Source organism: Lissotriton vulgaris, chromosome 9 (genome assembly GCF_964263255.1).
Source record: "Lissotriton vulgaris chromosome 9, aLisVul1.2, whole genome shotgun sequence".
Classification (NCBI taxonomy): domain Eukaryota; kingdom Metazoa; phylum Chordata; class Amphibia; order Caudata; family Salamandridae; genus Lissotriton; species Lissotriton vulgaris.
Genome location: NC_141697.1, coordinates 836,044,147 through 836,068,112, shown reverse-complemented (window position 1 = coordinate 836,068,112; position 23,966 = coordinate 836,044,147). Strand labels below are relative to the sequence as shown.

General features: G+C 46.8%; 1 protein-coding gene across 1 annotated transcript in view; it reads right to left on the bottom strand.

Moving 5' to 3' along the window:
- SCYL1 (SCY1 like pseudokinase 1) overlaps positions 1–23,966 on the bottom strand; it is a 1,168,528-nt gene that overhangs the window by 835,899 nt on the left and 308,663 nt on the right. The gene's annotated exons all lie outside the window — the stretch shown is intronic.

The window sequence follows — 23,966 nt, the reverse complement described above, 5'->3', positions numbered from 1 at the left end:
TACCTTGGAGAGAAACTTCAGGGATCCAACCAAACCACCAAAGAGTGAAGGGAACTCCTACAGTGATGAACCTAATTTGAAGACGTCCCTTACCGAGCCAAGACTGTGCTTCCTGCCCTTGCATTGTTTTTGTTGAGTTTCTTTAGCACCCACCTGAGTCCTGGATTCTGGATAACTACAAAATTGAAATAAATCACATCGCACTATTACCCACATACGGCCTCCTCACTTCTGTTACTGACCATCCCTCCGACAGGTGGTGCCAGAAGTGGGATCGGGGTAAATGGAGGCTGTAGTCCATAAAATGGCTGAAGGGCAGGACAGATTGGAGAAACTAATGGAGAGATTTTTAGAGACTGCAGAGACTGAGCGGGGAGCCTTGCATAAAGCCCTTACTGAGCAGGGCCAGACCCAGGAGACTTTCATAGAAAAATCAGCGGAAGTTATGAGTCAACCCCGGGTACTAACTACTCCTCACTCGTTGGTTGTTCAGAAGTATGTGCCAGGCGAAGATCCCGATTACTTTCTGTCTAACTTAAGAGAATGGCCAGGTCAGCACTATGGCCTGAAGACTGATGGGGATAGTATCTTGGGCCGTTGTTAACCGGAGACCTTCATGCTGCTTTTCAGGCAGCCAATCTCCAAGGGAACACCTCTCATCCTTACATCAAGAGATGCATACTGGAGCGCCTAGGTATAGATAAGGAAACCTATCCGACACATTAGAGAGGGACCCCAAGAAAATCCCAGAGCCCTATGGTATCGGATAAGGGACATGGCAGATAGATGGCTAAAACCGCTAGTATCCTCAAAGGAAGTGATACTAGAGAAAGTGCATCTCGAGCAGTTTCTGACCGCTCTACACCCACCCATTCAACAATGGGTTTGGCAACATACCGATCTTACACTGGAAAGATCAGTTGAGATTTCTGCAGCTTTTTTCAGAGCCCAAGAGCTGCAGAAGGGCAGAGAAAAGGGGAACTGGAAACAACCAGGGAACATGCCTATTAGAACACCCAGACCTCCCCACTATCCCTGAAAACCAGAGACAGTTACCTTAATACCTAGCCCTATCCCTCCTCCCCGTCCTCCTCTTCCTGTTGGACCCTACTGCTTTCATTGTGGCACCTTTGGCCATATAAGGTAAGCCGGTCGCGCTGATCTCGGATGTGAGTATTGGTTTAGACGGTTTATGGGCTTATAATTCCTGTGCCCGCCGGTTATTGTTTTTTTTAATTTAATTTTTTATTATCAGACTCTGTTTTTTTTACGTGATTTGCGACCGACAAGAATTGAGGGAGATTATCTCCGTGTCCGGACCATCTATGTCTCGCAGAACTGAAATGCATACAGGGATTGCAATAGCATGTTCCTGCTGCGCCCCCCCCCCCTGTTTTTGCTGGATTTCCTGCTTAATGAATGCTGGATTTATATCACTTACACCATAGCCCTGTACCCTCAAAATTAGCCAATAGCCATATGGATGAGGGAGAAGGTGTACTCGAGGAGTCAATGATAAATCACTTTATTTAGAGATATATAGATATAGATTATCCTCCCCAAATAAATCAGTTTGAGTGTTATGTGTACACAATGATGCTCGATATATAATTGGCTGTCGCGTTAAGGAGTTACAAAAGAGTGACTAACTTAAACATTAACTTTGAAATATCTTTTACCGCATCTCATTCCCCCTTTATTAACAGGTCCATCAAGAACCTATAACCTGCGCTATAAGTTTATTACACTTTAAATCCAGGTAATATCATTTTTTCGTTTAAGCATACATAGCGATTTAGAAAGCTTGTTGTATAATAAAAAACCTCTAGGAAAAGCAAAACTATGGTTCAATTTACTTACAGATTCTTGGATCTGGAAGAGAAAACATATGGGGAAGTCCTATGTTCAGTCATTGTCCAGTTGCGACTCACTACCATATTAAAGGTGACTAAGCACCAATTTCATTATAAATCCTATTATAATACTCTAAAGAAGTGCAATTAAGACTATGTTTTGCTTCATCCCCACAGTCTTATTATACTATACAGTGGCTCCAACGAAGGTCTCCCAATTGTGGGTCTTTTTTATTCACTGGTATGTATGTATGTATGTATGTATGTATTGAAGCATTTGTCCATTTAATATGGAGCACATAGTTGGCCAATAATCTAAATTCATTTTTATACATTATAGGTATTAACCGTGGGCGATACTATTTATGAAATCCTATCTCCATTTCATCCTGCCTACACTGATGTATAGTTAAACTGATAGTAGGCTCAACCCAATTGCTAAGTGAGGTATGATTATCCTAACATCCAATAATTCTTTTAGTATATTGGTTTGATAAACTTTCATTCACTTTAGAAGAATTACAATGTCTAATGATGTAAGAGATGGAGGTTTATATTATTGTTTAATGTTGTATGTATTATTATTGAAAATATAAGGTAACATGATTGTGATTTATGTTCCTCGTGATATGCTTAAATAAAACAGAGGGGATAAACCTTGTTAATAATATGTGAGTACCAAATAGATTGTACAGGTCAATCACATGGAATGTGGCTCTAAGAGAGGCTGTCGTCAGCAACACTTATAAGTGTTAAATACCAACAATAATAAATTGTATTTTACCATTTAGAAAACTGTCCTGAAGAAAGTGAACATCTCTGTGAATCACCGAAACGCAGAGTCGACTTTGTTTTCTGTAGTGTAATCATGAAATTTTGATGTCTTTTTTAATATTGTAATTATGGTATATTTTTATGTATGAACTAATTTTTAAATTTTGTGAAATAAATTGAGAATTTGTATTTCATATTTTGGTATTCTTCCGCAGTTTATTCATTTAGTGTTTGCTGACAATTTGATTATCTTGCTATATATTATCAGACAATGTTAATGTAATCGCTATTGTAACCAGCTACTCTGCCTAAACCACACGCACACATGTGCTTACACACTGGGACACTCTAGTTTTGCCAATCCATATAGACCGACATGGTCCTCAAAAGGAGGAACCTATGGATGTGGGGTATGCCCGGCCCCTGTACTGCTCACCAAAGGAAGGTGCTCTTCCCTTTCACCGGAAAATAGTGGTAAATGGGGAACCCAGAGACGTGTTGGTCGACATGGGGTGTCTGCAGAGTGTGAGGAGACCCCATGCTATTCCAAGGGGGGTTCCACCTAGTACAGAAGTCACCATCCAGTGTATACACGGGGACAGCAAAACCTATCCTGTAACATCAAGCCACTCAACCCTCTGTATCCATGAAAGTGGGCATCGAGCCTGTAGTACTGGGGACAGATTATCCCCATATTGATAACCTGCTTTATGATGCATGGAGAGAAGAAGCGCCCTTTTTCTCGGATAACAGATCAGGAATTGAGTAAGGTAAAAGGCACAAAAACTAAACAAAGAAAAAAAGAAAAAAAAGCAGGGGCACCTGTTCTTCTCACGAACGAGGTTGGTGTCCTGTGGGAACATGACCGAAATTTTGTTCACACAATGAGAGGACAGCACACTTCAGGAGGCCTGGAGACAAGCCTCTGAACAAGAAGATCTTCTACTAGTAGGTCCCCAATTTTTCACCCATAAGGGGTTAGTGTATAGGAAGGGAGGGAGTTGCCAGTACGGCTGTTTGTTCCTCATTCCTTCCTAGACAAGGTCCAATATCTGGCTCATAGCCATTTATTGAAAGGTCACTTTGGGGGGGGACAACACAGAGAAGGCTATACTAGAGAGGTTTTATTGGCCAGGTATATATCAGCAGGTCCGGAAGTACTGCAGGGAATGGCCAGTCTGCCAGAAAAACAGCTGCTGTGTTCCTCCCAGGGCCCCCTTTAAGCCCTTGCCTGTCATTGATGTGTCCTTTGCCCAGGTGGGAATGGATATCCTTGGCCCTCTCCTACCTTCCTTTAATGGTTATCGGTATGTTTTAGTCCGGGTGGACTACGCTACCAGATTTCCCAAAGCTGTAGCCCTCCGACAGCCCAACACCAGGCACATAGCAAAGGCCATGATATTTTCTCTTGAGTAGGCTTCCCAAAAGAAATTATAAAGGACCAGGGAACGCCCGTTACCTCTAAACTATTGCGGCAGGTGTGTCAGCAATTAAATATTAAGCAGATCCGCACTGCTGCCTACCACCCTCAAATAGATGGGTTGGTAGAGCATTACAATGCCACATTAAAGCATACCCAGAAGAAATTGCTGAATCCAGAGGCTCGTAAATGGGAGGATATGCTTCCCTAGGCATTATTTGCCATTCAATGTGAAAAACAAAAGAATACGAGATTCTCTCTGTTCGAATTGTTATACGGGAGACAACCCTGTTCCCTACTGGCCAGAGAGGAGTGGGCTGAAGAAGATGATTCGGCGAAACCCCTCTTGGATTATGTTGCCAGATTAAAAACTCAACTTAATCAAATACGTGCCATTGTCCGGTCCAATTTAGATCAGGCCCAGATCAGTCAGAAGGCCCAATATGATAAGTCTGCGAAAGAAAGAGTATTGACAATAAGAGACATGGTGTTGCTTTTAAAGCCTACTTCCGAACCCAAACTTCTGAGTCAGTGGCAAGGCCCCTTTAAGATCCCGGAAAAAGTGACCCCTGTCACGTTTAGAGTAGAGATGGACCCGGAAAGACACCACATGCAAATATATCACATCAATATCCTCAAGAAATGGGAGGGCCCGCTTCCTGTACTTGTTGGGACTCCCCTCCACCTTGTTTATTAGAACAAAGCATAGATAAGGAACTACCTGATCCTCTAAGACAGGATTTAAGGGAGGCTTTACGCCCAGTACAGAGGTGTTCTCCCTAGTACCGGGTATAACTTCCCTTATTGAACATGAAATACATACAATCCCAGGAAAAACTGTCCGGCTGCAACTATACTGCATTCCTGCAGCCAGGAGAAAAGCAATTGATAAAGAAATCAAGCAAATGTTGGAACTAGGGGTTATAGAATCCTCCAAAAGAGAGTGGTGTTCACCAATAGTGATGGTACCCAAACCCGATGGGTCCACCCGTTTCTGTATCGATTTTAGAAAGATAAACAAAATATCACAGTTTGATGCATATCCCCTCCCTAGGGTTGATGAGATGATAGAGAGACTAGGAAAGGCGCAATACATCAGCACATTAGATCTTTGTAAAGGCTACTGGCAGGTGCCCCTTAGACCCATGACAGAGAAAAAAAACAGCCTTTAGTACCCCTAGGGGACTGTTTCACTTTAAGGTACTACCCTTTGGGTTACACGGAGCACCAGCAACCTTTCAAAGACTAAGAATATCGTTCTTCAATCACATAAGGATTTTTCGGATGCATATATAGACAACATAACAATTTACAGCACCGCCTGGGAGGAACACCTAAAACACTTGGCCCTGGTAGTCTGCACCCTAGGTGAAAACGGCTTGACCATCGGCCTGGCCAAAAGACACCTAGCTGCAAGGTCAATAAAATACTTAGGGTACCTTTTGGAGGAGTGCTACATCCAACCCCAAGAGGAGAAAGTAGCAGCGATAGCCCAGATCCCTTTCCCCAAAACCCGGAAGGAACTCAGGGCCTTTTAGGTCCGTTAGGATATTACAGACGATTCGTCCCTCACTTATCGGAGATCGCAACCCCTTTAACCGACCTGTTAAAGAAAAATGAACAAACAGGTAGGACACCTAACAACGCGAGTAGCGCTCATGCAGATCGCGCTTTAGTGCTGGTGGGCAACTACGTTTTTAAAATTACCTTTTTGCTATTTGGTTTGGTGTAAGTAAATATTTTCCCCTGTTTTTAAATTTGCGCATAATCCCACTACTTGCACTGTAATTGGCAAAAACACCGCGTTTTAGCGGGTCCCTGCATCCCTTTCACTACCGGCGGCAGACACATTGGGGGGAAAACGGGACGCTTGACGGCGCCATCTTTGTTTGCGCGCTAGCTGCACAGAGGCAGCTATTTAGGGCGGGCAAACCTGGAAGCAACCTTAAGCAGGTAGGACACCTAACAACGCGAGTAGCGCTCATGCAGATCGCGCTTTAGTGCTGGTGGGCAACTACGTTTTTAAAATTACCTTTTTGCTATTTGGTTTGGTGTAAGTAAATATTTTCCCCTGTTTTTAAATGTGTGCATAATCCCACTACTTGCACTGTAATTGGCAAAAACACAGCGTTTTAGCGGGTCCCTGCATCCCTTTCACTACCGGCGGCAGACACATTGGGGGGAAAACGGGACGCTTGATGGCGCCATCTTTCTTTGCGCGCTAGCTGCACAGAGGCAGCTATTTAAGACGGCCATGCTGACGCCCAGCGTGAGCGCGCAGCGTGAGCACGCCGGAGTCACGCCAGAGTCGAGCCCATCTGTGCCCATCCGTGACCCGGGGCCACGACCCCTGGTCCGCGTCGCACTTACAGCAGAGGTGAGCTGTGGGAAGCTAATCTTGGCAATATCTCTATTAGTCAGGGGTGCGCTACTACACTCGGTCACTTAGGACTATTGAAAGTACCCAGGACAGACCCTAGTTGGGATCATGTGCACAAGGCTCGTGGTCTGCATTACGGTCTCCTCAACACGCGTTCCCTTCAGAAACACAACCTGGAGGTTTTTAATCTACTGGAGGACGGGGATTTGGATGTTCTAGGAATAACAGAGACGTGGTTAGGGGACTCATCCATGCCAGATCTCGTAGCGTCTTTGCCAGCTCACTTCTCGGCGTTGTATCATAATAGAGCGGATACTAAGAGAGGGGGTGGGGTGGCCCTCCTCTATAGCTCTCGCCTACGGGGTGAAAGACTTCTGGCCGAAAGCATGGGAGGCGCTGAGGTGTTGGGTGTCAGGCTGAAGCTGGGAGCAGACTGTATAATTATCCTTCTAGTTTATCGCCCCCGTGGGCATCGCCGGACTTCTCTGATCTGTTCCTGAGATTGGCCCAGGATATACGCTCAAGATATGACAAAGTGGTCATTATGGGTGATTTTAATTATCACTGGGAGAAAGTCCCGAAAGAAGGACAAGCTCTCCAGATTGATGAGGCATTGACATCACTGGAGTTTGTCCAACAAGTGAGGGGCCCGACACATGTCAAGGGTCATATCCTTGACTTGGTCTGGATGACATCCCCAGCACAGGGTGCGGCAATTGTCCAGCCGTGTGTCTGGTCTGATCACCATTTGGTGAGGGGCGAGATCTTGTTGGATGAACAAATAATGAAGTCTAGGGAAGGGTGGAAGGCGGTCAGAAAGTGGAAAAACATCAATGGAGATAAAATGTTAGATTATCTCCGAACCTATCCACCTCTTAACAACCGGAAAGAGAATTCAGATGTCCTCTGTAAGGAATTACTGGACAAACCTAGGAAGGCTGTGGACTACGTGGCACCAATACGTAGGATGAATATAGTGAACAGAGGACCTGGGGCCCCTTGGTACAACGAATCACTCAGGGAGAAGAAACGGGGGCTTCGGAAACTGGAAAGAGCTTGGCGGAAGGACTATGACTCCAATTCTCGGAGGCAGTATACTCAGGCACTCGCTAGCTACAAGCAGGCGATTATAGCGAGGAAAGCCGAGTTCTTTGAGGAGAGGATTATAACCGCTAGAAACCCCCAGAAAGAAATCTTCAGAGTCCTTACGGAACTCAGGAAAAACAAGGAGCAGACCACGAAGTTCTTGCAGGAGGACTGCCAAAAATTTCAAGATTACTTTGTTAATAAGATTTCGGATCTTGTAGCTGAAATTGTTGAGACCCCTGAGATTGACTGCCCTTCGCAGGATATACCTGCTAGAACGTCAGTGACTACCCCATTAATTGCCTTACCCTTGATCACGAAGGAGAGGCTGACAGCTCTCTTGAGTCGGGTCAAATCGGGCTCCCAGGCAGACCCGTGCCCACCAGAAGTGTTCAAACTAGCACTGCCTGGTATAGAGGAAGACGTGCTGAGCCTCTTGAATACATCCTTACAAACAGGGCAAGTACCGTCTTCCTTTAAGGAGGCCCGGCTGATTCCCCTGCTGAAAAAAACAGGGGCGGATGTGAAATGCCTGAAAAACTTCAGGCCTATATCTCAGCTGCCTTTCTTGGCGAAGGTAGTGGAGCAACATGTACTCACCATCCTGTCGGAACATCTGGAAAGAAACATCTTGCTTGAGCCGAACCAGGCTGGGTTCCGTGCGAATCACAGCACGGAACTCGTTATGCTGTCTATTCTGGATGAATTGAGGAACAGGGCAGATAAGAAAACTCCAGGTGCCCTGGTGCTGTTGGACCTCTCTGCGGCATTTGACACCGTTTGTCATAAACAACTATTGTCGCTGTTGATGGACTTCGGCATTCAGGGCACGGCACATGCCTGGTTTTCCTCCTTCCTCCAAGGGAGGTCACAGAGAGTGCAGCTTGGTGACCTTTCCACCACTACATCGATCACCTGCGGAGTGCCGCAAGGGTCTGCCCTGTCACCCCTCCTTTTTAATATCTATTTACAGCCTCTGATTAGACTGCTTAACCAGATGGACTGCCAGGTGTACAATTATGCGGATGACACCCAGATCGTGATCCAATTAGATGATGGTCCGGGTGCTTTCGCAAGATTGCAAAACATCTTGAAGTACACAGCCAATTGGATGTCCATGAACTCATTAAAGATTAACCCGGACAAGACCGAGGTATTGCCTATTACCATCGCGGGCAACCCATGGAACGACCAATTCTGGCCAAGAGAATTAGGGTCACCTCCGGAACCTGCGGCCGTGGTTAAAAGCTTGGGCATCCATGTGGATGGCAAGCTGTCCATGCAGAAACAAGTTATGGCTGTCGTGGGGACCTGTGTCGGCCTCCTTCGACAACTCAGGAAAGTTTCCCCGCTGTTGTCCTTTTCCACCCTGAGGCGTGCGGTCTCTGCCACGATCTTAGCCAGGCTGGACTATGGCAATTCGCTATACACAGGGCTGCCGCAAAAACTCCTGAATAAGATGCAAGTTGTCATGAATGACACTGCTAGGCTTATTTTTAAAAAGTCAAGGAACACCCATGCATCTCCTCATGCGAGAACTGCACTGGTTGCCAGTCAAGCAGAGGGTGATGTTCAAGGGGCTATGCATTGTACACAAAGCCCTCTATGGTAAGGCGCCAATCTACATGAAATCTCGCCTAACCCCCTATAGGCCAGCTAGGGTGCTTCGATCTGCAGATGCCACCCTTCTCACTCAACCACGTTGCAGATTGGCCACAGTGGGTGGTCGTGCCTTTTCCTATACACTCCCTGCAGCTTGGAACAAGTTGCCAATGGAATTGCGGATGGAAACCAATTTATTGTCCTTCCGAAAGAAATTAAAAACAGTACTTTTTCAGCAAGCGTGGGGTGGCATGTAATTTTATGACTAGCTGTTTTCCACTGTACTCGATGTTCGATCCTGACAAAGCGCTTAGAGACCCCTGGGTTATAACGCGCTATATAAATCAAATAAATATAAAATATAAACAGAAAAAAAAACAGATATCCAACTCTGTCTGAAACACAGGTCTTCAGACTCTTAAAACAATTCACCTCAAAACCTTTTCTTACTGAGCCCCAACTATAAGAAACCTTTTCTGCTTCAAACTGTTGCTTCAGACCACGGCCTTGGGGCCATCTAGTCCCAACATGACGATAATGGTCAAGAAGGACTTCTTTACGTCAGCCGCAAACTGTTCCTGAGGGAAACCAAGTATGCAGTAATAGAGAAGGAAGACCCAGCTATTAAATAGGCTATTGAGACCCTCCAGTATTATCTGGATGGGAGGTAGTTCCTCTTATACACAGACCATGCCCCTCTAGAATACAATGCTGGTCAAGAAATAAAGGACACAACCAAAGAATCCTATGATGGTTCCTAACCCAGCAACCCTTCCGGTTCACTGTTGAACACAGAAAAAATAAAGAACAGATCAATGTTGACTTTGTCTCGATACCCAGTGAGACCTTTTCTTGTTAACAAGAAAGTTAGGGAAGGGGAATGTGAGGAAGCACCCCAGAGCCACCCAGATGCCTGCGTTATCAGTTCCAGAAGCCCTTTATGGATTCCTTACCTTTCCGGGTCGGATGACCTAAACGGGCGAGGGGAAATCCTCTTGTCATTAAAAACGGGCTCTCGTCCTTCCCCCTCCCCCACAGCTCGGAAAAACACACGGGAAACACCTCGAGCCTCGGAGGGGCGTAGCGGAAATGATGTCCTTCGAATCACATCCACAGGGAGGATCCTGGGACAGGTGAAAAGATGCGTAAGAGCGGGTGAAGGAGGAGGCGGACCATTCTGGAGCTGGGAGAGAGCAGAGGGAGAGTGGTGCCAGAAACGACGCAGAGAGAGCCAAGGAAAAAGACAAGGTCGAAGACCCCGAGAATTCCGAGCTTTGGTGCAAGGACTGGTGGATCCCGGAGGACACGCATGGGCCGCCGCAACCTAGGAGAGTTGCGGCTGACAGCGGTACGTGACCTGGGCAGAGATTAGAGAAAGGAGTGGGGGGGAGCGTTGTAGCCTGCTGGGTGTATCCCGCTGCTTGTAGTCCGCTGCTTGCCTCCCATAGCATGCCTCCCGCAGCTTCCCGAGCCAATAGGGGAGGAAACCCCATTATTGATATTAGTGCACAGAGCCATCCTCACACTCCCTATTCTCCTGTACCCCCCTCCCTCACTGAATCAGTTTCCCTTCCGCACAAACCAATCAAACAATCCTTCACGTAGTGTGGTGACCGTACATATTATACAAAAGTACACAAACACTGACCGCGCCTTTTTCGGTTTTGTTTTACCTTTGAGAGAAACTTCGGGGATCCAACCAGACCACCAAAGAGTGAAGATAACTCCTACAGTGGTGGACCTAATTTGAAGACGTCCCTTACCCAGTCAAGACTGTGCTTCCTGCCCTTGCGTTGGTTTTCTTGTGTTTCTTTAGCACCTACCTGAGTTCTGGAATCGGGACAACTACAATATTGAAATAATTTACATCGCACTATTACCCACATACGGCTCCTCGCTTCTGTTTCTGCCCGTCCCTCCGACAGTGGACTACTAGGGAGCCAGGGTTGACAGAAAGTTCAAGGCCTCGCCCATCAACCACTCATACATAAGGGGCCAGTTGTTCTCTAAGTGTGACCATCATTGCCTTCACTTGCTCTCTAAAGAAGTTAGTAGCCGGTCTGAGTACCCCTTGAGCATACAGAGGTACTGTAGGCTGCGTTGGAGGATGTAGCATATATAACGCGGTCTGGATGGAGCAGAAGAGAGTAGACGTTCAGAATGTGATGAGCTCAATTTTGGCTCAGAGTCCAAACATTTTGAGTCTAAATGCTTCGGATCAGACGGTGTTCCTACATGTCTTTGGATCTGGTGTTGAAACACTGGTCGATGGTCGATGCTTTAGGAGGACGTCAATTTCAAGTGTGTAACAGGGGTCAGGTCCGGCTCAGAATGACTGTCAACCATGCCCAGAACCATAGGCCTCAGAAATGGCAAGGGAACTCGAAGCTTGTGTCTCTCCTTGGTGGGTATTGGGGTAATGATTGTACTCACTGTGGGCTTCGGTGGAGGCTGGGTTGGCAGAGGCTCGTTTGCTTCAAAGTCTGCATTGGAAATCACCCTTTGGCTCGAGAAGTCTGCCTCACCTTCAGCACCTGAGGCATCCTGCTGCTCTATAGCTTCCTCCTCTTGCTCCCCCAAGAGGGTTGGGGTTTCTTCTGCCTATTGTCTGTGCACCATGCAGCCCGAAGCAATGCGCTGAGCTAGTCAGCTCCAAAGGGTCTTGTTGTTTTAGAACATGAGATAGACCGAACAGGAGTTCATAAGGTGGTCGGGGACAAGCACAGATTGCAGACTTCATAGAAGTCTAACCTTCGATACTTGGTGTGGCAAGTAGGGCATAACTGAAAAGGAGTCATTTCCATCACAGGGACATTCTTGACCAAAGTGATGGTATTTCGAGAGGTCTTCGAGCTAAGCAGTAAGCTATAGGGGAGACCAACTAATAAGCTTGATTGTTTCAACTAACAGGGAACGGATCAGATGGACCAACTAGAAAAACACACCATTGAACTGGAGCTCACATGGACATGCCTGAATCAGACGCCAGAGAAACAAGCATTAGGAATACATTAGGGCTCGGGTTTGTTTTAAGTTAGAGATAATGGCATTGTAAATGGAAATCTGCACTCTGCCACTCTCCACTCTGCCACTCTCCACTCTGCCACTCTCCACTCTGCCACTCTCCACTCTGCACTGCCACTCTGCACTGCCACTCTGCACTGCCACTCTGCACTGCCACTCTGCACTGCCACTCTGCACTGCCACTCTGCACTGCCACTCTGCACTGCCACTCTGCACTACCACTCTGCACTACCACTCTGCACTACCACTCTGCACTACCACTCTGCACTACCACTCCCGGGCTGCCACACACGATGGGGGGGGGGGGCTAAAGCCCGGTGAGTTCAATGGGTGTTGCGCGCCTGGTGCATCCCTTTTACCACCTACGACACAATTAGGTCACAATTATTATAATAAATACATAAACTCCAGATTCAAATGTGCCTGTCTTTTTCTGTCACACTTGTGGTTCCCATCTTTCCCTGCCTCTCTATTTAAGGTTGGTTTGCATTTGTTCATGTTCTCTCCTACTTTGCTCTGTTCTCTGTCTGTTCTTTCATCCCTCCGTTTCCCTTAACAACAGTTTCTGCCTCCATGACCTTCGCTCTGTTTTGCCCTTTGTTTCACCTTTGCCTTTTGTGATTTATTTCTGCCGTTTTTAGTTTCTTTAGGGTGCTGTTTCTTCTTTCTGGTAAATTCCTTCTTGCTTCAATTTTTATTTCTTTCTCTGTTTTACCGGTTGTTGATCTACCTCCGACCACGTGCAACGCTTATTTTGGCATCGTGTTTTTCCTTTTTTTACACCTTTCTCCCACTTCTATTACCTTAAGTCCTCTGTTTTCCTCAAAATTTAGCATCTAATCACTTTCCTCTTCCTGCGGCACACATGCCGTGTTTTCTTTACTTCCATGTGCCGTGCTGTTCTTCTCATATTGACCCGGCCCTCTTCTCTCTCTGTTTTCCGTCCGTCCTCTCACCTCACCTCACCCAGAGCAGTGCAGACTGCACGAATATTCTCTGTTTTGCAAGAACCCCCTGAAGCGCCTCCTTCAATTTCCCGCGCTCCTCGTATAGCTCAGTGGCAGCGTGCGCCTGCTGCAGTCGCGTGTGGCAGGTTGTGAGTGCTGCCTGATAGCTTCACTTCGCCGGTTTGAATGAAAGCGGGACTGGCTCAGCATTTCATCCTTTTGATGTGGATAAAAGGAGAATCCTTTTGGTGGGAATACCAACAACGGGCAGTAAAGCGCCATAAGCACCGCGCAGTGTCCTCTACATCAGTTTTTGAAAAATATTATATTTACTCCTGAGTCCAGGCTCCCCACACTCCGACCCAAATACACAAGACATTGACAATGTAAGCACCGAGTTTAGGCAGTAATCCTAATATTGAAAATATTAAATGTGGTACCGCTGCAAATGGTGACTATTGTCATATCGTTTTTATGTCATTGGCTAGCACTTGCAAGTACTAACATGACTTAGTAGAGCGCTTCAACGCAGCTTCCCGTAAGCGCTATACACATGAAATGAATAGCGCATCATGCTACATTACTGGCGGAATTACTCCAAATAAAGACGCAAAAGAGTCCCCTTTTATACACTTCTATTAAACACGAACCTTAAGGACCAGAAAAGGCATTTGCAGGAACACGTTTCACTTCAAATTAAATATATTTAAAAACTGTGAGAAAACGAGGTCTGTGGTGCGGAAGCAAAGCGATGAAGCGTTATTATGGGGGTAAAAAAATATATATGTACTCAAACCTGGAAGAACGTGTGTGTGAAATACGTACGTAAAAATCAACTCAAGGCGATGGTAAATAACACACGCCGCAATCTACATAGGTGTTTTTGTGCATTGCGAAAATCTCTGTTAAACTCTAACATATTGAAGGGAGGAGAAAACAGCAACGGAAATCACTCCTCGCAGACAAGAGGCAAATGTTCGTGCAACCCAAGAAATATCTTTTCAGAAATCTTGAAAGCCTGCGCACTTTTATTTTAGAAGACACGCGGATTGGCGAGGCAAGGGTGCTTGTCTTATCTTCAAGAATCTGCGAGGTATCTTAAAAAGTACTGTGACTGGCCTTGAAGCTACAGGAAACTTCTCGCTTTTTCACTTTTTCTTTTTAAAGGTTTTACACTTTCCTTTGATGCGGACGCTTTCTTACACTGTGGCATGGAGTCATCGTGCTCAGCTCTCGGCCTCGCGCGCGCCACTGCAGGCATATGCTTTCAATTATCTCCGCAGGGAACGCGGCACCCTGACAGCTCCTAATTTAAATGAATGGACTGCTGTGCGCGTAACCACTGATAAAATGCCAAAAATGGCGGCCGATAATCACGTATAGCCTATCGCGTCAAGGCTACTAAAAAGACAGCACAGCGGTGACGAATCACTATGCAGATGCCATAAAACACTAAGGAATGTTTCTGGCCGGAGCCCTAAAGAAACTTTTTTTTTTCTTTAACATAAGAGCTCGAAGCTCCGTCCCACTTTATGGTGACGATGGCCGAGCCCTAAAAACAATCTAACAATGGAGCAGATGCCCATGCACATTACTGCTGATATGTGGAGTCACTAGATCCTGTGACTTGAAAATACCTTCTTCAAAGAAATACAAGTTGTACACGTCCAAGCCCAATGCTAGATGACAGAAGTATGCATGTAAATCTACAGTCACATATGCCACAAACTAGGTCATCCTTACATAAATCAGTATTGATGCTGCTCTCCATGAGAACAGTCTATACCGAACTGTTGGGAGAGGCCCTATCCAGGAGGGACAACAATCAACCCTAGACCGATTTAGGCATATTTAGATGTTGCTACTGGGGTTTAGCTTGAGTCCTATGGCACAATGAGTATGAGATCAACTTCTGGGCATAACTGTCGCACTTAGGGCTTCAAAACCACTTCAACTTCTTTCAAACTTTCTGCAATTATTACACAATAATCATTAAAAGTAAAAAATATAAACAAAACATACAAGATACATAATACATTTTTAAAATAATAATTCAAGTGATTAAATGAGACAAATCTTAAGCATCATCCCGTTAAAACAAAGCATTGCGGTGAAAAAATACTGATTTAAAAAAAATCACAAACTTCTACACACAACTGGTGACATAGCAGTTGCAAAAAAATTAAAGCAGGCTTGCATTTCAAAAAACCCTTATCATTTAAAATAGGTAATAAGAACTTTAAAGAGAGCTCTATAAAAAAAAATAATGAAACAAACTGTTGCAAACCTTCGTCCCAAGGCATGTGCAAATGGACACTGCATCACAATGGTTCAAAGAGTAGCTTAGTTGTCAACAAATACAACCCATTCTGAACCTGGTAAGGAGCGAACGCTCCCAACAATTACTATGGTCCAGGTCCAGACCAGTAAAAGTTTTGATTGCTTCATGATCCCTGTGAGAAAGAGTACTACATACGCAAATACATATATTGAAATATACAAACATTGAAATCCATTTTGTATAAAGGCCTCCAACTTATGAGCTGTCCAAAATTGTGGCTTGCTTGTCTTCGAGATTCTCTGAAAACTTTATCTCTTGTTCTTCAGTTATCTATGTGCGACTCATGTACTTTCAGGTAAACGTTTTAACTAATGCCCCAGTTTGAGCATGTTTGTTATACAGATAAGCCTGAACCTAGCATGAACTGTCTGGGTTTGGTGAGGAGTCAGCTTGTGTAATATTAACTTGTGTAATCAAGAATGGGGGTTAATTCTTCTTCTTGGCAGCAAACGGAACATACCAGCCAAGGGACGCTCACCTGCTGGACGCCTCCTAGCTCCTGGGGCCCTGACGCTGTGGTCTCCCTGCTTCACTCCATCACGGCGGCTGGAGACTACAGCTCCCAGAGGGCTTAGCGTCCACTTCCGCCCACTTCCTGCAGCAGCGCGCCCGGAGGCGCTATTAAACCAGGGCTCTCCCTCCGCGTCGCGGACGCGCCCGGGCGGCGCCGGGCGGGGCCCGGGCAGAGGGCGGGCCGTCTGTGGCCATCCGGGGACGACGAGGGACGGGACCGGCCACCCCCCTTGGCCCTTGCGACCTTCCTCCTAATTACCCAGGTACTGCATTTTGTGTATATGGAACTCACTAAATATATTGAAGCCCTCCAAAAAAGTAATTAGACAATCTCCCCAGCTGCACTTAAGAGGACTATCAGAAATCCACATGGGGCAGAATTAGATTCTGAGTGCTTTAGTGAGAGATCATAAGGGGAAAAAATGTCTAATCATCCCAACACACGCTCGGCTGGGAACAAATCCAATAAAAAAAACGACCCCCAAACAAACACGAGTGGAAACAAAGGAGGGTGCCCTCCCGAAGGGGAACAAACCAACTGCAATTGACCTAATGTTAAAGAAAGTCACGGGGGAAATGGAACGCATGGAACGGAGTTTATCCTCCTCACCCAACCTTAATGTCATCACCCAAACTCCCTCCAGAGTTTTATCAATAATTGACAGCCCAAATAACCAGGGCAATATAACTCAACCAAACAATGATATAGAGGAGGTCCCCTGCGCACAAACCCCGGGCCACGAAAACTCTAAGCTCTACGAAACGTCCCACCAGAAAAAAAGGAAGCGACAGGGGAGGATTAAGGGGCCCCAGAGACAGAGGAAAGCGCTAGCTAGAGATAATCCTCCAACACGCACACAAGAGCATATAATAGTGGAAAATAACGCCCATGCAGAAATCATTCCACCAGGGTGGATAGAGACTCTAGTAGCAGATCTGAAAAAACAGCTAGAATCTTTCATCGCGGCACAATTAAAGCCTATTATTAGCAAGGTGGATAAAATCATGTGTGAGCTCTCCAAACAATCTAAGGCTCTAGAGCACACTGGCAAAAACTGCTACTGACCTAATCCAGACAACTGAGGTAGCCACTAATGATAATGCTAACACAAAGAGAGTGCAAAATAACAACTGTGTCAGTCACAATCAACATGCAATTGTCCAGATACACGAGGCCCCAAAAACTGCACAAAACCAAAAAGGGGGCATTAATGACAATTCTAGAGGAGCACAAAAACAAAGTGCGAACAACACAAATACGGAAAAAAAACCTCTACAACCATTAATGCAATGAAGACAGGAAGACCACACTCAGAGGGAAGGGAATTATGACCACTGTTACACAGACTCCGATCCCTTTCATACTACCAACACCCATGTCACACATATAGATCTCCCCCCTGAGGCAAACCCATTTGTAATAGTCTTTGCAGGGGTACCAGAAACTAGGCCCAATGAGAGAGAATCACACTATCAATTACTCACCAAAATCTCTAAGTGGTTGAACATCCATAGACCCTTAAATAACGGGGAAAGAGGAGAGATAGTACATGTAAGAAGGGTACACTGGATTGGGGGGAGAAAGAAAGACATAGGAGGGGACTGTATAGTTGCAAATTTCAGGGACACTAGTCTGGTTGAATACATCCTGAAGAATTCTAACAGGAATCAAACCAGCACCATTTGTGCACTCTCACTGGGGTATTTTTACCCAAGGAGTCGAATTATTAGCCGAGCAGGTGATGAGGGAGGGTGGACTCTTGGAAGACCACAACGCACACATAGACAAAGACCAGTAAGCTACCCCGAACAGTCCTTTCCCCCCCCCGGAGATCACGCACAATGGAGAAATAGATTTGTTCCAATTCAATCACTTGAGGACATTGATTGACTCATCCCTACAGAAAATAACCCTGCAACAAGTTTAACGACTAGTGAACGCCTGGGAGTAGAAATAGGGGGTGAACGTGGGAGTGAGGAGAACACACAACCTGGAAGGCTAGACCCACATTTGAGACAGAGGGAAAACAAAGAAAATAACAAAGATACATCTACAATGGGGGAGGTTAGAACAAATGAAACTCACATAGCAAGAGGTAAAGACAAGAGGGAGGGTCTGACCGTCTTATCCTGGAATATTTCAGGGCTGGAAGCCAAACTAAAAAGCAAGGAGTGGTTAGAATTTATAAGGCGCTTTCATGTTATAGCACTCCAAGAAACATGGGCTCGGGATTCAGACCCTTGTCAACTGGAGGGCTATAAGTGTTTCTTTAGACCAGCCCAAGGGACAAATTCTGGAAGAGCAAAAGGAGGCCTAGCAATATACGTTGATTTAGACCTGAACGGCACCTGGTCATACCCAGACTGGATGTCAGACAACATACAAGTTGTCAGACTACAACACCAGGGGGAGAGTCTACTGTTCCTAAATTTTTATAATTCAGGGCCGGTGGAGGGGAACCTTCCAATATTAGCAGAGTTGGAGAGCAGACTAAATGAGGAACTGGAGCACAGGATGAAGGGTCCAGAACCAACTGTACTGATGATGGGGGATTTTAATTGCCATCTATGCCCCAAGCTATTCCCTCTTTCTGCCGACTGGTCAACATGCCCACTAGAAAAGGGTCCCCATTTCACACACAAAGAAGGCACAACCCTGATGAAGCTATTAGACAACTTTGCGCTCACCCACGTCATGGATCTAGCTGCACTTAAAGAAGGGGAATCCCCAATACCCACATTCAAGGGAAAAGGCGATGGGTCCATAATAGATTATATAATGATCTCTCCTCGAGATTCTCTGAAAACTTTATCTCTTGTTCTTCAGTTATCTATGTGCGACTCATGTACTTTCAGGTAAACGTTTTAACTAATGCCCCAGTTTGAGCATGTTTGTTATACAGATAAGCCTGAACCTAGCATGCACTGTCTGGGTTTGGTGAGGAGTCAGCTTGTGTAATATTAACTTGTGTAATCAAGAATGTATAAATAACATGCAACTGTCTACAAAAGGCGGAGTTACTTCAGAACCAGTAGTTCGGTTACTCCCAGCTTGAGTTTACAAATAAACATCCAAGTCTGTACCTTTAATTTGTGCACGTATTCTTTCTTCAGGAAATTATTTTATAAATGGAGGCAATGCTAAGATTCGCAATGGCCAGTCTAGACGGTCAGATTAACTACAGTTGAGGGGACTGTCTGGGTTCCTTTTGAGCTCCTGAAGTGTAAACATTCAAAGGGGATTGCGTTCCTGTAGTAAAAGAGGGGCTCTTGTGGTTTGGCACCCTATGATGACCCTCAACTACCATCATTTTAACTGAGTTTAGTGTGTTATTTTAACCTAGCCTGGATATATGACACGGTCCTGCATATACCTGCTTCTCTTCTGTCTTGTACTCTTGCTGTCTTTTAGTGAGAGCTGTCACGGAGTAGAACAGTACATTATATTATAAGTGCCATGACCTGATGTCATCTTGTTTTCTGTTGGACTTTGCCCTTTTGGCAGGTTCCCTCCTGAACTTTTTGCCTTTTAATATTACATAATGTTAGTTGTTTTTGGCTTCTGCTCACTTTGACCGTGTGTCCCAGTGTAAAGTGTGTGCGCTCTGAGTGCGTGTGGTGGGATTGCCCTGCCCTCCTATAGGAATGCATGGGGGATATGTGTGTCCATGGTAGTTCCTGATATGTGGGGAGTGCATGGTCGAGTTTAGTATGTGCGAACTTGAGATTAAAATGCTGCGCGATGATGTGCGAAGAGTTATTGTGTCTAATAGAGAAGTGCCACTTTTAGAAGTTGGAATGTTGGTGCAGTGAAGGTGAATTGACTGTCTGGCTTGTGATTAGCTGGAGCTGGCTGGTGTGCTTGGCTCCAGGAGTCAGGATGGGCCTGCCCGGTGGTGAATGGGGAGTTCTGCATGTTGATGGCGGGGAGGAGTTGCACCTGGGACCTGAATAGGGCTGGGCCTTCCCTCCACAATGCTGGCTCCACCCCCTGTGGTGCGTCTGATGTCCCAGGCCTTTCCTGTGAATAGGGAGAGGGGCTGCGCAATACAAAGTGCTAAAGAACCAGTTGCATCTGGTACCTTGGAAACAAAGGAAATTGGTGTATAAAAAGGGGCTCTGACCCCATGTAAAATGTTCTTGTTCTGTACTCGAACCTACCAGGGGCGTGATGCTGGGGCCCAGGGGAAGGCTTGCCTCCCTGGGCCCTGCCCAGCCCCTGGATGCCTGGAGGATCTTTCTTTGCTGAAAGTTGTTGTACTCCATCTTGATGATCCAGGACTTCTTGTGTTGCTTTGGGCACTCTGGGAGTGCTTTGCCTTCTCCCTGCGGAGCTGGATGGCGCGCCGCTGCTGAGAGGGGATTCCCCCTGCCTGGGGATTCCCCCTCTCTCTTCTTAAGCCTTGCGGGTGCCCACCTCGCTTATTTAATTATTGCTAGGGCGCAGATGCCCACCCTGCGTCTTCGTTTTTATGTTGAGATTCTGTAGCAATTCTGGGTATGAACATCGTTGTTTGACATCTAGGAACCACCGCACTACAACTCCCAGAATGCCCTGGAATCTGGCAGTTAGGAAAATGCAAACGGCTCCCTATGAATCAGATATAAGCACCTCCTATTGAAGAGGAAGGTGCTTGTCAATCGTTCCTGATTCCGGCCCCGACGAAGCCTTACTCTCCGTCTTCGTGAACCTCTCCTGAAATTGAACGGACGCTTTCCTTCCCGCTTTTGGATCGGAGGTTTCTCTCCGCTCGAACCTTCTTCCTCTACGTCTGTAACCAACGAAGCGGACGCCCTCTGATTTCCCGCTTGTTGGTTCTCGGACCCTGCCCCGCTGAGCGGACGCTTTCCTTCCCGCCTTTGGACCCGAGGCTTCATTCTCCGTTTCGTGACACCGGCTCCGGACAGAGAAGCCAGAAAACAGCACCGCTGTGCAGACGCTTTCCTTCCCGCTTCCAAGGTAGGATTGTTCCTTGTTTATTTTCTTCTGGGAGATAGCGCGGCTGCGCTATTGATACCTATGACACTCGTTTCAGACATTATTTCATTTCCAAGGTACTCCCGTTTTCGCCCTCACTAAGTTGCTAGAAGATTCCATTAACTATTACGCAACCCCTGTAAAGACACTATTTACAGGTCTCACGGAGGAAGTTTGCTCCAAAATAGTGGAAGCACCAACTACTTTCTTGTGATAACAGGAACCTATCTCCTAGCTGTGACGTTAACAGCGGTGAACCGTTACTTGGAGATACTTGGTACCGCCCATGAACAGATAAGGGCAGTATAAAGACAATCATTGCTGGGCATAGAGTAAGTGCGCATAGTGACCGGTTCCTAGAGAAGTGTGTATGTGTACTGTTCTGTTGTCCCTGTATACCAATTCTCCTTTAGGTCTTTATAGTAACTTCTGCATCAAGAAGATTCCTACGCCTTAGACCAGACCTAGGACGTGTGCCATACCAGCAGTGTTCTTTCTTATTTTGTCCCCATCCCTTTTCCCCGGGGTGCAGCTTGCCCTAGTTGTGTTTCTCACACCGGAGAGACTGCATTTACGGGAACTGGGAGGCTCCTCTTCAAGCTGTGGTCTCTGCTGGCTAATACACGAGAGGTTAGTGGCATATGTGTTTCTATTTTGGGCTACTAACATTCTGGCAAGACCTGACAGATTCCTACGGGTGCCCACCCCAGTTTATAGGAGCCCTAGCGGGTGTCCACCCCGCTCCTACATTTATTTTTGATCTCGAGGGAGCCTACCCCTCGTCTTTGCCCCCGAAAGTGCACCACCACAGCCGCGGGCCAACAGGAAGTCAGGCCTTCCGGTTTGGAATGGAAGTCCCGCGCCTGCCGCCGCGCTGGGATTGGTGGAAGCCCCGCACCTGCCCAAAACCGGAGAGAAGCAGGCCGAGTGATGGCCGCCCGGGGCTCCCGTTAGCTATGGAGAGCCCTGGGGCCGCCAGCGGAAGCAGAGTTAGCCCAGAGCCTTGAGGGTTCCACATCCCCGAGTCCAGGTCCCGAGATGGGAGACCGGGTGAAGTCTGGCGCTGTGAAGGCGGGGCTCTCGTGACGAGTGAGAGCCCAGCATGGGCCACCGAGAGTTGCGGGCAAGCAGAGGGGCTCGAGGCACATTGCCGGTGCCTGCCCCGCTGCACGATGGAGCGAGAGCCTCCCCTGCGAAGAGCCGGTGAGTACAGCTGGCTAGGAGGGTGGGTGAAGTGCAGGCACCATGCCGGAGCCCCCCTGAGAGCAGCCCCGCTTGGCAGAGGGCTGCTCCCGTGTGGGGCATGTTTTGTTCCCGAGCCCATGTGTGGCTCCAACGATGGGGCATTTATTTCTTTTAGGAGCCAGTCTGCTCCATGGGGCAATAGAATACATTGTTTTCAAAAGTGAGTAGGATGACTGCATAACTGAATAGGAGTGTGCTGGTGTGTAATGTCAATATAGGTGTATAAGTATATTTGATAGTGTTCTATTGATCATTGACATGTATGAGGGGATCAACAACCAGCACCTGTGACCACAAGCAGGACCCAGTGTTAGCCACATATACCAGGCAGGACCCGCAGCTTCTGTCACCGCTCTCCCTCCGCTGCAGCACCTTCACCACCTTCGTTGCTGCCGAGTGGGGGAGAGCGAGGGGGCCTCGGAACTTCAAATCCCAAGAGCCCCTGCGACCGGAAGTCGCACAGCAGGAAATTGCACCAGGCGGCGCATTTAAATCGCGCATTAATCCCGGTAGAGCGGGGATCAACAACCAGCACCTGTGACCACAAGCAGGACCCAGTGTTAGCCACATATACCAGGCGAGACCCGCAGCTTCTGTCACCGCTCTCCCTCCGCTGCAGCACCTTCACCACCTTCGTTGCTGCCGCTGAGTAGGGGAGAGCGAGGGGGCCTCTGAACTTCAAATCTCAAGAGCCACTGCGACCGGAAGTCGCACAACAGGAAATTGCGCCAGGCGGCGCATATGAATCGCGCATTAATCCCCGCGTCGCGGGACGCCGGGCGAAGCCCGGGCAAAGGGCGGGCCCTCTACGGCCCTCCAAGGCCGGATAAGGCTGGGCTGGGCCACCCCACTAATTTCAGGTCTGAGGCTACGAGACCAGGCACTTACAAAGGTACTGTCTCCCAATCCTTATACCCGGTGTTCCCCTTTTAATATTTACTTTGTGACCTTGGCAACGACCGCTATTGCTTAGGGGGATATCAGTCAACAGCCAAAGAGGTATAGACTGTCCAAGTATGAGGAAAGGGGCCAAGACGAGCAGGATGCCCACTTTAAGGTCCAATACAAGACAGAAAGCTGATACACCACAGCCATTACCATCTCTAACTGCAATTGACAAGATGTTGCAGCAAACTATAGGGGCAGTGGCATCCGCTATTGTTAATGCTGAAAGACGGCTTTCAATAGCACCAACAATAGCGATCCAGGACTCAGAGGATGGCCCTGTGGTGGTAATACCAGACGAACCAGACACTAGCTTTTCTCTAACCTCCTCATTTGTAGAGTTGCCGTGTGCACAGGCAGTTATAAATACACCTAGAGCCCCACAGACATCACTCAGACGTGTCCCCCTCCCCTAATCTAGAAAAGTCGAACCCAGGCAATTCTACTATGAGAAGGAGGAAAGATACCCATGGAAACAAGCCCAAAAAAAGGGGGGGGGCCACCATAAAACTAATCACAACTTGGTGACACCAATAGTAAACACCGCGCCCGGCATACCCTGTTGGATAGCTAACATGGTAGCAGATCTTAAGGCTGGCTTGGAAGAGTCTCATTACCCACATCAAACCTTTGGTTTCAAAAATTGATAGACTCACTTCGCTAATAAATAGTAGAGGGACTGGATCTGCTAAGCCAGTGACAATTCCAGCCCCACAGGCCCAGACAACGGGAAAATCAAACACATTAACTACTACATATACTGACAAGGCAGCAGAAGATACTAACCCACCCAAACAAAAGAATAGTGCAGCACCTCAAGTAAATATTACCCCTAAGCCAACAGTTTCCCCACAATCT